This window comes from Pinus tabuliformis, chromosome Q, assembly GCF_031772625.1.
Source record: "Pinus tabuliformis cultivar Carrire ecotype Pingquan chromosome Q, CPIR1, whole genome shotgun sequence".
NCBI lineage: Eukaryota > Viridiplantae > Streptophyta > Pinopsida > Pinales > Pinaceae > Pinus > Pinus tabuliformis.
The window spans coordinates 826097125-826109439 of NC_142296.1; positions in this window are offsets into that span (position 1 = coordinate 826097125).

Here is a 12315-nt window from a genome sequence, read left to right on the forward strand (position 1 = left end):
GCCTTGGATGGAAGGTTGAATTATATAGCCTAGAAGGACAGCATGGAGCCTATGTTGGAGGATAATGGCTTGAAGGATTTCATTGATCAGGACATTCCTAAGCGACCAGCATCGGATGCTCAGAATCTGGTCGAAAGGAAGAAGTGTGTAGGGAGGGCGAGGCAGATAATCCTTGAGATAGTTTTAGACCACATTGTATCGAGCCTCCATGGGAAGGAAAATTTGAATGCTATGTGGAAAGCATTGAAGGACCTTTTCCAGAACAATAGTGACTAAAGGAAGTTGGCACTGAAATATAAACTTCTAAAAATCAAGATGGAGGTAGGTGACTCAATTCCAAATTACTTGACCAAGTTCACTCAATGTTGTGACAAACTTGGAAGTGTTGGAATCACAGTTGTCGAGGATGATATGGTGAGTCTTTCTCTTCTTAGACTCCCAAAGAGTTGGCAAAGTTATCAAGACTCTGTCAATGGTCGAGAGAAGCTGCCAGATTGGGAACGACTGTGGTCGGATTTGATGCAGGAGGACATTAGGAGGAACACCAGAGATGGGACCTATTCCAAGCAAGTGGAAGAGGATTTTGCCTTAGCGAATAAAGAAAAGAAGGCCATGGGAAATAATTCCCAAGGCGAGGAGGGCATGTGGTGAAGTAAAATTATAAGTGCGGACACGAACGAATTCCTCTAGCCCGATGATGGGTCTAGCCACCACAGATACATTCTATGGAAGATTTCCTTAGGTTAGAACCAATTAAGAGGGCCTACCTCTTAGTCTACTTATCCTGGTTGATGATGTCCTTACTTGCTTGCTCCAGCTATCTCTCGCTTCCTTCTTCAAGCACCCGAAACAAGTAAACAACAGTAAACAACAAACGTGATAATAGACAAATTGTAATTCAACCTACTTAAAAAGTCAAGAAACATTAAGCCATGAATATGTAAGATGACAAAACATGTAGGAAATCAATTGATAGTTGCATATATTAATATCAAAGAGAGATTGCAACCATTTGTCTTGACGTTGCAGTCCTCCTCTGACAAAACCCGTTTCCCACACACTTTTGTTAGCATTCCATGATGGCCTCAATCAACAATAGTTTTAAGGCTCTTCCCTTTAGGCTTCACTCCAAACCAAATCACACTTCTCCCTCACACAACTAGATAGCTACAACTAGTAATAGCTTGTTGCCTACTCGAAACCAAAATAGCATAAGCACACCAACATCAACACTAGCTTGTGCTTGGGAAGAAGGGAGGTTTATATAGGAAAAATGGATGGGAGATGGATCCTCTTCTCATGGGAGAAGGGTTTATCCCATGAGGTATTTCCATCATTATAGGGGAAAGGAGCCCAAACTGACATCCTCAACCCCATCCAGCCAAACCATTTTCCAGACTTCTGTTATGAAACTTCTAGAGCTGGAAGCTTCAGCTCCAAATTTAAAAAACTTTCCAAAACAAGAGCAGCGTAACTGGAACACAGCTTAGTCACTCCGGTCGGCACAAGGAGTAGTTCTAATCTCTACACATCAGTGCGGGGGAGACAAAGGTCATTAGCGCTAATCTTGTAAACTGGGCAAAACAGAAGTTTCAGAGGAAATGGTGCAAAAGGGAATTGATCTTCTCTTGAAGAGGGACACAATGGGAGTTTCTTCATGAAGGAAAAGCATGCGGGATTCACTATAGAGGTCCTCTAGGATCAAGAAACGGGGAGTACAGGGATAGTAACAAAATTTTATGTAACAGATGCCCCCTAAAGCATGAAGGCCGAGTTGGAGTGGGATGAAATTCTTTATAAATCAATGTGGGGAATCGGTCTGCCATCAGAAAACCTGCAAGCAAGTACAGATACATATACATAAAATGAGATCTCTGTCAAATGATACATGAATCGTGGCATGGACGCAGCCATCCAGAGAATGATCATGTAAATGGATCCAAGTATGGGCATAGCCATCCATCAAAGAGGATCATAAAGAAACCAAGGTATGGTCGCAGCCATCCAATAATGAGAAGGATCACATATGATAACTCATGCTCTAGTCACAGCCAACCATCTAATAAAGACATGCATATCATCATAACCATGTCACACCACTTCGCAACCTAGACTTTTATGATCTAAGTCCAGGGTCTTGCGCTCCAACACGACCCGATCAAAGCACAGATTCTAACATGTGAATAGATGTGTTGACATCAAACATGCTAGAAAGTCACTTGATTACAAGTCGATAATGTAAACTGTTAACAAGTGCAATAGAAACCACCAATAATGACAATGGTCCTCAAGGTATTATCAGCATAATCCACAGAATTTGAGTAGAGGAACTGAAGTCAAACACCCATGAAATTACTCGATCGAAAGCCAATGATGTGAACTTGTCATCGAGTGTGAAGAACTTGCTATTAGGGCATGCAATCTCTAAGGTACTGGAAGGGAGTCTCTCGGTCAACTTCCCGGATAATGAGTTGTGAAGACTTTTTACTCATTTTTTCCCTAATTGTTCTGGAGCAGATTGCGGGAGATCTGGGAGGTCAATTGACGAGAGGCCAGTTCCAGGTAATAGTTGAAACCCTGAGCTCCATTTTCATGTTCTTTATTTCTTCTTTTAGCCATTTTTTTAGATTTTTGAGGAGGTTTTTGAAAATATTTTTCGCCCTCGGTCGGTGCGATTTCTAGGCATGGAATCGCGCCATCCAGGGGTGATTAACAAAGCCATCTGCATCGATCAATGCAACTGTTTTTAAAACAGGCGTGTCGGCATCGTGAATAGGTCAAACCCTATTTCATCAAAAACTGACCATTTGAACTTAAATTTTATGTGCCAAGGATGATTATTGACTAAAATTAATGGCTTTTGTAGGAGAGAATTGTTGAAAATGGTGGACTAGAAAGAACGGGAACATGAAGATGTTAACTCCCAGGCAATGAATGACCCAAATTTCCTAGAGGCTTTAAGGGCATGTGGGCTCCTCAAATTATTTCTTACACCAGGGATGTGGGCCCAGCCCGAGTTGCTTTGGTACCTGATTAGTCTTTGGGACATTAATCGGGATATTTTTGTCATTAGCAACTAGGAGCTGGAGCCCGAGTTGCTTTGGTACCTGATTAGTCTTTGGGACATTAATCGGGATATTTTTGTCATTAGCAACTAGGAGCTGGAGCCCGAGTTGCTTTGGTACCTGATTAGTCTTTGGGACATTAATCGAGATATTTTTGTCATTAGCAACTAGGAGCTGGAGTTGGAAACTTTAGATATATAATTCATCACTGGGCTGTCCCACAGAGGGGAAACAGTGAACTTGTATGGGTCACGACCGATTGGGGCAAGCATATCTTCCTTACTTGTCGAACACTGCCCTGAGGCCCTGAAATCCAAGAGTGGGAAGATAGATATTTCCAATGTGCGGGATCTGACACTGAGGGTGCTTCTGTTGACTATCAATAGAGTGGCGGGATCCCAGGCATGGCACAAGTCCAACTTCGGCTGAGTAGAATATTATAATTGAGATTGGCGTCAACAATTTCTACTTCGACTTGCACTGTCTTTCCTTCTAGGGTGATGGCAAGGTTAGGTAAGACACGGAAGGGTCACGAATCGCGCCCATCAAAGACTTCCAAAGTTTTCGGAGATTGGTTCAGTGTAGGAGAACCAATATCCTTCCAACATGCAGTTGACATGATGCAGGTGGAAGCACCTTCATTGATGACAGATCGGTGGATGGTTTCCTCATTGATGATTACCTGAATAAGAAAGGCAATCTGATGAGGGAGTCACTGAACATGGTTTTCTAGATCAAAACATATCAAATTGGATTCGGTGGGATCGATGCCCCTGATAGCTGTCAGCAAATATTTCCACTACGATGGGTAGCTTTGGAGTACCTCGTGAGCCGACATGGCTAAAAGTGCCTGAGCCAAATCCTCAACAATATCGTAGTGTTGAGCAGCTCAGGTGTTGGGACTATACGAGTATTTCCGCAGTACACCTCGAGACAGTGGTCACATAGTGGAATCAGGGTTAGGGCACTCAATATGCAGAGGGCCAGAACTCAGGGTAGAAGAAGAAGGTGCAACTTCTTTCTTTTTCCCAACTACCGAAGTAGGAGTTTGATAGTCTTTCGACCTAGTAGCCACATTAATAGGCATACTCATCATGAACACTTGAGATCCGGAGGAAGAAAATTGGGGTTGGTCTACCATTTGGGTCTGCTGAGACAGAAACGGCTCTTTGAGGATAGCAGGGGTCCCTTTGAGTAGGCGACTAACTTCAGATCATCAGGGACAATCCTTAGTGTAGTGATATTCCTCGCAAATGAGGCACGGATACTTAGGTTTCCGTTGTGAAGATTCGTCAGCAAAAAATTTGGGAGGACCCTATTTCGGGGCATCAGCTTTAGCTTTGCCTTTGCCTTTCTTCTTTCCTTTTGAGGATTTTTCTACTGCGGTAGACTGGACAGTGTGGACCTCTAAGGTTTTACCAGGGCCGGGTGGATTCAGGGATGAACTATTAGGAACAACATTTGATACCGACTTCTATTTAGAAGAAGTTTAGCAGGGGTCTGGGATACTGAACGAATAACTCCATTGTCGAGAGGAACAACTGGTGATTTTGATGTTGCGGGATCAGATGATGGTTGTGGAGCATTGGGTAATAACTCATACAAAGTGCCAGACTGAGAGTAAACTAGATCCAAGTATTGGGCACGAGAGATGGCCTGCTCTTCAGTGACGCATCCACCCATAGCTATTTCGTGAGCAATTGGGCCACGAATGATTTGGTAAACCATTTAGTGAGCAACTGATCAACAATATCGAATTTGATCAAGCGACGCCTACATCTCCATTCATGGATGTGATCGAAGATGTGTGTCGCAGTATCTTGCTTTAGTGACATGAGTATATAGGTGCCAGTTTCATAGAGAACCGGTAACTGAAAATGCGTGAGGAAAGCCATGGATAAAGAGTTAAATTCATAGTAAGTACTTCGATGTACAACTTTGCTACAGCACCCGTGAGGGTTCGTTGGAAAATACAGAGACAAATGGAATTTTCCACGCATGAGTTCACGAGAACCAGAGGTGATATGTCATGACATGGGCCTGAGGATCTTCTTTAGCTTTCCCATCGAACTTTGGGTAATCACTTGGTATCTTGGATGGCACTGGAGGCGAGTATAGCGAATGAAGGATCGGATCATTCATAAGGCAAGATACATCTAGCAACTCGAGTGTATCCAAGAATGGTAATTGGGTGTTAAAAGGCATGGGAGGTCGGTAAGTGGGCCCATAGGGAGGAGCCCATCCCTGTTGGTAAGCATTTTGGCCCCATAGTGGGGGATTTTGGCCATATGGCATCTGAGGCTACCCCCATTGCGGATTACCTTGACCATAGGGAGGATTTTTTCCTTGAATACATTGGAACTATCCAGATATAGGTTATTGATAAGCAATGTATGGGTTAAAAATTTGTTGAGCCTATTGACCTTGGACATATGGATATGGGACCTGTTATCCTTGAACATACGGCTGTTGAACTTGTTGTCTCTGAACAAGAGGGTTTTGGACCTGTAGTCCTTGGGCATAAGGTTGATACACTTGTTGCCCTTGGACATAGGGATTTTGTCCCTGATGCCCTTGGCCGGCAGGATTCTGAACCTGTTGACCTTGGACATGATGATTTTGAGCCTGCTACTGAAGGACTTGACCTTGACCCTGCCCCTGCAAGGGTTGACCTTGTTGATATGTATACAAGGGTTGTTGTTGCCCTAGTTGGTTTTTTTGTTGCAAGGGTTGACCTTGCGGTTGCAAGAGCTGTCCCTGGGGCTGCAAAGGTTTTCCCTATGAGGACATGGGTTGAGAGGTGTGTGGAGCATATTGCATTTGCTACTACCCAATTTGCTACAAGTGTTACAAGGGCTGACCTTGCGGTTGTTGCAGTTGACCTTACTGTTGTATCATTTGCCCTTGCTGTTGTGTGGAGAGCCCTTGCTACAACAAAGTTTTCCCTCAAGGTAACAATGACTGCCCTTGTTGTTGTAGAGGTTGTCCTTGCTATTGCAAGGGTACTTGAACAGTGCCTGGGAAATTACCGAACTGAATCTGGCCATAGCCAGGCTGGATGTACTACCCAGATTAGAGGGTGTAAGGTTGATTAACCATTCCTTGAGAACCATATGGAACATAAGGATTTTGGTATTGGACCTGAGCCCCATAGGGCTGCTATACTGAACATTGCTCGATTGAGATGGACCAATGGGATTTTGAACTTGTTTGTACTGGACATTGGTTGATCCAATAGGATCAGCAGGGTTATAAATAATACCAGAAGAAGGCTAGTTTATATGAAGCATGTGAGCTTGTGAGCCACTCACATTAGTGGCACCTGTCACCATAGAAACATTCAGGTTCTGCCCCCCAAGCGGTGGCACAACCTGGCCACTGACTAGCGGGATGGAGGAACTGACAAAGACAATCTTTGAAATTGTCGGTTGTGCCTGACGAGTAATTGGGAGTGACGATACAAGAGTATTCGGAATGGTGGGTTGCACCAGTTCTGAGGTAATAACCTGTTGGGAAGTCATGTTCATAATGAACAGACTTGAAGTAGGCTTGGTGCTTGACGCCCAAATAGGATTATGGTAAAGTGATGAGGCATTAGGTGTACCTGAAACCAACTGCGCCAAAGACACATAGTTGGGTGGAAAACTAGCGGGAATACCTTCTGAAAAGGGGAAACCCTTGGGAGGAAACTGCAATTCTTCCCCCTCAACAGTGTGTGGAGTATAAACTTTAGACTCATGCATAGATGTTGTTAGAGTCGGTCTTGTCAGTCCTCCGTCAGAGATCAAAACTCTTTCTGCATTTCATTTTTAGGTGTCTCGCTCCATTCACTCAGCTGCATTCTGCTAGGGGAATTCCATAACCTGACGGAAGGGCCTTATCATTCATTCCCCTCATGTCTTGTACCTACTGGCTCAGATCTTTTCATTAATGTGTATTAAAGTCCATGACAGTCAATGTTTGATCTTTTAGTGGATGAGAGTCATTTCGGTCGTTAATTCTAGGGATTAGTCATTAGGTCTTCAAACAATGTCCAATAAAGTCAGTAAGGTCAGAGGGAGGCTCTTATGAAGTTGTGATTCAAAGATTTTCATCGTCATGTTGATAGAATACGACTGTTCTTCAAAACTCTGTTTTGAAAAAAAGTCAACAGTTTGTCATTTGTAAAAAATTTCAAAACTTTCTTAGTGGATTTCTCCAAGCGCAGCCCTGGTCTCCTTAGCCAAATTCCATGTTGGCTACCCCTGCAAAAAATCGCCAAAAAATTTCATCATTTTAGTCAAAGAAATCAAAAGGAAGTGTGAAAAGCAGAGTTGTATTAATTGTGAAAAAGTGTCAAAGTGAAAACATTGCAAAATGGGTTTTGGAGGAAGAAAAAATCAAATCCAACTCTTGCAACATATTTCTCCAAGTTATATAAATCACGTGTGTCAAGTTACATTGAAGAAAGCTTATTGCAAAGTCGAATTTGGAGGTTGGAGAGCAAATTGCCGTTTGGAAAGGTCGTGACTGTGTTAAGAATTGGAGCACGGCGCACAGGTGGAGTAGCACAGCGCACTGGGTGCGACCACATAGTGTTAAACAACACGGGTGCAACGCACACAGAGAGCATGACGCACTGGGTTCTTGGCGTGGCACATATACACAGAAGCCTGATTTTGCTCAGAATTTGCAACCAATCGCCTTCAATCCCTTGAATTTGACAGGTGGGGTCAATCTCTCAGTGTTTCATCCATTTTTATGTTAATATGATGATAGTAAATGGCGGCTTATGGTTGCACAAAAACTCTTAAACCCTACCACTTAAAATTATCAAAGCAAATGCTGTTAGGGTTACAAAGTCGTTGTGTTGGTGCCGAGGTTCCTCCCCCATTTTATTTTTCCTTCTTGCCCTCATTCCCTTCTTCCCTATTCCACTTTTTCCATTTCTCCCTATCCTAAAATGCTACTAAAATCCTATTCCCTATCCCCTCCGCACATTTGTCAAAGGTAAAACCCCAAACCCTATCCCATATAAATTTTCCTAACAACCCAAACCCTACCCTATATAAAATCTCCTAAACCCCCTACTCCCTAAATAAAATCCCTCCTCATAGTCCCTAATCCCTTCATATTATTCCCCTTCCTAACAGTCCCTTGTTGCATTTTCCCCTTGGTGGCAGATTTCAACACATCAAAAGGGGCAGTTCAAGCATAGTTCATACACAGCAGTCATCTTGTCTTTAGGGTATTTTGTATAGCAGTCATGGCATCTAAGCATTCATCGGACTACGAGGTGGAAACCCAAAGTGACTCTCCCTTGGAGGAACAGGCACCCCGAAGGCCTCATAAAAGTGGCAGACATGTTAGAGAGGAACCGACCACCCTTACAGAATTGCAGGCCTGTCCTCTTGCTATGTCATGTTTTCAGCATCAGTCATGTTATGAGTTTTGCCAAAAGGTAGCTAGTGTCCAATTTCATCATGAGTTGGCTCATCTTTTTGTGCTACACTTGCACGGAGATCAAGCTATCTTGGTTGGTGTCACCTTCACAATTACACCAGAATCCGTCTCATTAGCGACCGGTATACCGAACATTGGTGAATCATGGCACAAGAAAAAGAAGATTGACTGGCAGCATTATGAGCCATGCATCAAAACCAGTTTCTTAAGGCATCTCAAGAGAGTGTTCCCGTTTTAATATCTAAAGGATGAATATGCTCCAGTAATGAGATTGATCATGAAATATTTCAGCTGTGAGGGACGGTTCTCTCGTCTTTATGCTTATCACATCAGGTTGCTCATGCATTTCACCAGGGTACGGATGATGAACATTCTATATTTCATTTGCTGGTACATAGAGAGGATGACCACCTTTATACAACGCAAAACACCTCAGCAGCAACTTAACAGTGTCTATCATTTTGCTCTTATCAAGATTTTGGTGGTTCATCAGCTTAGATTGCAGGGCATCACTTGGGATGATTTCATCTCACGTGATTTCTTCAGAGCTTCATGGAGAGTAACAGGGGTTAAGAATGAGGGTGAACCTTCTCATCGGTATGAGTGCCATGAGACTGCTAGTGTGTTTGTTTTCATCACGTATCAGAAGGGCACCAGACGTTTGTTTGCAGCGGCAAAGCTAGTGTTATCTCCACCTGGGGTGGAAGGGGCCTCGCTTCCTCCATCAGCATCATAGGAACAAGACAGAGGAAAGGAGCCAATGCAGGATGAGGGGCCTTCAGGTGAGCCATCAGGTGAACGAGAGACCGAATTCGTTCTCCTTCATGATGATGATACAGATACAGATCCGCCAAGTGCACAGCTTAAAGAGATCATCCAGGAGTAGCAAGTAGAGATTCAAGCCTTGTCCCTTGATTTGGAAAGAGCCAAATGGAACATGAAATATCTGGAGCAGAGGAACAAATAGCTTGAGGATCAGCAAGCGATCATGGAGCTACAAAATATTCGCGAGAATCGCCAAGCCGCGCAAAGGAGAAGAGTTGAGCTCACGTCATTGGAGCAAGAGATTACTGAGGATCGGGAGGCCAATCTTGAGAGAGTTAACATGCACTTAGAGAGGCTGCTAGATAAGGCTGACAAGGACCATGCATTGTTGAGACACATGGCTTTCCACTACATGGCGCGAAACAAAGTGTGCAAGGCCCGAATCAGGAATTTTAAGGCGAATTTGAGGAAGGCAATCAAGAATAAAAAGAGGCAAAGGGAGCTCGATCGACTTTATATATTGGCCAAAGCCTCTTTGGCCTAGCATGACACTTGATAAGGAAGCTCCAGCCCAAATTTCAAGAAATTTGGGGCATTTTTGGTGTTTTTGGAAATTTTTGTGCAAAAAACAGGGTTCTCCTCCCTGTGCGTCGCGCCACCTAGTGCGCGCTTACAATAGGGAGCTCCAAATGACAAAAGGTTTGCACTTTTGGATTTTACATGGAAAATCATGCCTGTTGGTGCATGGTCAAGAATTTTGGGCCAGTTTTTGAGTCCTCAGGAGGTCAAAAACACCCAAAAAATGACCTCTCTACCCCTATTTTGACACACAGGAAGCAGTCTTGGGAGATTGCAGTTTTGGAGGGGAAAATTGGCACCAAATTCAGAAATTCCAATTGGGTTGGAGAGTAGACAAGTAGGGCTTTCCAACAAGCACACTTGGGCTCAATTTGGACTTCGGAAAGTGCCTCAAAACCAGCTCCAAAGTAGCGTGATGCATACAGTTTTTGGCGCAACGCACAGAGACCCAAAGGCCAAAATCGCTCCCACTTCGCGAAATTTCGATTCATAATTTTCTCCAAGCGGGCCCACTCATTTACAATAAATTTTTCCTGGCATCAAAGGCAAAGTTTAAAAAGAATTTTTGGCTTCTATCCAAGTGGCCAAATGAAGGCAAACAGCCACCCACAAAATTTGCGCTCATATTTGCTTTTTTCCAATTGGTCCTCATAGAAAATTGAATGTAACTGCTGATGGTTGGCTCTTCACTTCCTGGGTTAATCGACCTTCTCATGGAAAAGCTTATTTATTTTATTGAGAGTCATTTTGTAAAGGGTTGGAATTTCTGGGAAACTGTGGGAGATAAACCCAGTCACTCACTGTACATTTTGACAGAGAATTAATGAAAGATGGCAGCTTTGGTTCATGAGATTCCTGTGGCGTGAGTTTAGAAAATGTATCTTCTTTATGTTTCATATGTATTTCGTTATGTTTCATATTTTCATTCATATTCATTTCCAGTGAAAGCTTTCTAAGTAAAAAGGTAGAATTCAGTGTGTTGCTCTGCCTTGGGATAGTTTTCACATTCTATGTTTTCTTCTGTTGAGAAGGATTCATGTATTTATGCCCTTTTCACACTCTTAAACAATCTCTCCATTTCATGTTATTTCGAATCTGATTGCTAGACTTTCCGCCTGTCTTGCCTCACGAAATAATCTACGTCTTTGAGTTAAATTCTCTGCTCATGTTGTTCCTTGGTCCCACACATCCCAGAAAACTCAGTCATTTGTCAAAATACCTCTATCACATCCATTTACCTAGCCTAAAATCAGTATTCATTTTTGATTCATCTCAGACCCTATTGTTTATTTTCCTGAGTGTGACCCGGAGAGAGCCCTCTCCCGTTCTGGTAGGGCTAGCTACCAGACCGAGCGTGGTTTGTGGTTACCCTGAATGTTGCCTTCCTTCAGCCTAAGGCAAATTTAGGTGCTAACAGATGTGACTAGAGCATGACCTACGGGTTCCATGTCTGAAAACAAACAACTACAAATGGTCAAATGAGTACGAGGGGATAGTTCCAAAGGAACACTCGACTGGTCGTACGGATTGTAAGGACACTGCGGTGATATCACAACAGGGTCAAACAGAGGGTTCGGAGGGTAGATAACTAGTCCAAGCTAACCTTTAGTGGTCGGCGAGTTCTCTAGTGTTGGCATTATGGCACATGTCTAGAGCTATGGCACAGGTGTTGTCCTTGGTGCTAACTCTGTTATGCTCTTAACCTGCAAAGTAATACCGAACATAGAATATGCGAAGAAAAGATACCCAGAACACAGAATATGCGAAGAAATATACCCAGAACATAGAATAGCAATGATTTTATTACTCAGAGAGAAATGTTCACAGGCCTCTTCGAGGGGGCAACCTCCAATAGAGCAGAGCTCGATTACAAAACAAGACACGATACTCCTCGCAGGGAGTCTCTATCCTTTATATATGACTCATACATGCAATACCACGGGCCAATGCCGTGGGTTTTATTAATACCATCTATCTAATACTACCGCCCATTTACCATCTATCTAATATTACCGCCCATTTGCAACTAACTGTGGTCCTGTCATTAATTGCGGGTTAACCACTTACAAATATTAATATGGGCTTTATTGACTCTTGACTATGACGTGATCCCATGACATAACTAAGGGGGTTAGGGTGGGACCCTAACATGCCCTCCCCCTTAAGACTAGCCTTGTCCTCAAGGCTGAAGCTGCGGAAACTGCTGAAGAATAGTGGCTGGTTCCCAAGTTGCATCTTCCGGAGAGGTGTCTTTCCATTTGACGAGGACCTCCTTAATCATGCGGCCACGCAGGTGCTTGTCTCGTGTGTCTAGAACCTATTCAGGTTGAAGCCAGATTGACCCTTCTTCGTCCAATTCAGGTAGACTGGTTTGAACTCGGCAATTGTTCCCAATCACTTTCTTGAGGCACGATACATGGAAAACTGGGTGGATGTTTGCTGTAGGTGGCAAAGCCAACTTGTA